Source organism: Trichomycterus rosablanca, chromosome 5 (assembly GCF_030014385.1).
Source record: "Trichomycterus rosablanca isolate fTriRos1 chromosome 5, fTriRos1.hap1, whole genome shotgun sequence".
Lineage (NCBI taxonomy): Eukaryota > Metazoa > Chordata > Actinopteri > Siluriformes > Trichomycteridae > Trichomycterus > Trichomycterus rosablanca.
In genome coordinates, this window is record NC_085992.1 from 15,475,352 (window position 1) to 15,477,859 (window position 2,508).

A 2,508-nucleotide genomic window follows, 5' to 3' on the forward strand; every position below is an offset into this window, starting at 1 on the left:
CCTACATTTTTAAGTGTTACGATGGTCTGTCTCTCTTCCATTGTTAATTGCATTTTTCTTGCCATTTTTATAGCAACACAATACTTTCTGCAGAACAATACTGCTCAAATAATACTCACAAGGGTATGGTACCACAGTGTGTTCCAACACTACTTTTATGCAGACAGAGGGGGTTGTAAGCAATCAAGAAAAATTGGAAGACCTATAGGAATTGGTAGCACCAACTTTAAAGGCTTGATCAACCTCCATTGCTTCAGAATAGCTTTAAGTTGTTAACCCATTTTTTGTTCCCTGAAAAAGGCCATTTTTTATAATGCTGAAATGTACATTATTTTTCAGCTTAGGGTAACCTCACTTTTTTTAAAATCTCTGACAGTTCAGCACTTACCTTTGTACCACTTTAAGCTATTCATTGGACTTGAACTGCTTGAGTTTCAATAAAAAAAACTGGAAAAATTGGGGTGTTCTAAAACTTTTGACCGGTAGTGTATATTCATTCATACCTACATATCACAATGTGTATGTGTAATACACATAATTGTATATATTGTATATATTGTTTATATACAGTGGGGCCAAAAAGTATTTAGTCAGCCACTGATTGTGCAAGTTCTCCTACTTAGAAAGATGAGAGAGGTGTGTAATTTTCATCATAGGTACACTTCAACTATGAGAGACAAAATGAGAAAAAAAAAATCCAGGAAATCACATTGTAGGATTTTTAAAGAATTTATTTGTAAATTATGGTGGAAAATAAGTATTTGGTCAATAACAAAAGTTAAACTCAATACTTTGTAACATAACCTTTGTTGGCAATGACAGAGGCCAAACGTTTCATGTAAGTCTTCACCAGGTTTGCACACACTGTAGCTGGTATTTTGGCCCATTCCTCCATGCAGATTTTTGCTCACCGTTCTCATGATCATTTTGACCCCACGGGATGAGATCTTGACCCCAAGGGAGATTATCAGTGGTCTTGTATGTCTTCCATTTTCTTACAATTGCTCCCACAGTTGATATATTCACACAAACCTGCTTGCCTATTGTAGAACCTGCACAATCAGTGGCTGACTAAATACTTTTTGGCCCCACTGTAGAATTTATAGACTACTGCTGCTATTTTTAGTTGTATTTCAAGTCAAAGTATCAAACACACAATTGCAAATTTTTTTGCTTTTTCTTGTATTTTGTATATCGAATACATGCACATTTGAATTAGTTTTTAGTTTTTTGTTCTTGTTCAGTATGTTCAGCTACTGGGGACCAATAATTTCCTATCTATCTATCTATCTATCTATCTATCTATCTATCTATCTATCTATCTATCTATCTATCTATCTATATAGTACTGTATATAGTCTGTTACATTTAAATTTTTTTTCTATTTTTATTTATTTATTTTCTCCCATTTTCTCCCAGTTTAGCGTAGTCAATTTGTCTTCCGCTGCTGGGGGATCCCTAATTGTAGTCGAGGTGGGTATATTGCTGCTCACGCCTCCTCCGAGCCCTTTGCGGAACCCTTTTTCACCTAGGCGCCTCTCTATCTGCCAGTTAGGGTCCTTACACAGCGTTTGCAGACCCCACCCACATAGTCCGGTCATCCCGCCCTAGCAGAATCGTGTCTGCTGCAGGCACTGCCAATTATGCCCGCTAGATGGCACCCAGCCAACCAGTGGCAACGCAAAATTTCAAACAGAGGAGTTCAGAATCTCTGCGCTGGTGTGCTAGCGGAATATCCTGCTGCGTACATTTACATTTTAAGACAAAACTGTACACAAAACTTTTGCTTCCTTCCTTGACAAGACAAGACATTTTTTACAATGTTGTGCTAAAAAGCAGACTGGGATGTTGCAAAACAGTTGTTGGAACATTACTTGATAATCTTGCAGTAAAATGTTGTTACAAGTGTCAAAATTAGCAGCTGTAACAATGTAACAATTTTAAAAAATTCCCTCCAATGTATATTCTGGAAAGAAAGTGGTTTGTCAGGATTCAACCGTTTCAACAAAGTGAGCCACCAAAAATCCTCAGCTCACTTAAGCACTAGTCTAATTATTGACTGCCAATAACATGATTTTTTTGTTTTGTTTGTTTTCTGAATAAACAATAATATCAATAATAAAATCCCAAAAACACAATTGTACTTTAGACATTTGCAACGTATGTCTGCTTTCAAGGTGAATCTTCCTGTCCATCTAGAAAAAAAATAGCAAAGTCTAGTTGATTGCTAGTTGTAGTCACGGTAGCCGTTTAAGTTCAAGGCTTTGTTCCAAATACCTTTATACTCTGTATAAAGTGCACTATGAAGGGTGTGTTTGGTGTGTTTTTGAGTATACAAAGCGCCTCCTCTACCCCGTTATTTTTTTCCATTAAGAAAGCTTTTTGGGACACGGTGATATTTGTGAACGACGTCGGAGATGTCCAATAGGCGAACTGCTTGAGACACATCTAGCCAATTATATCTTAGGGGCGGAATTTAACTGTTCACTAGATAACACCCAGAGTGTT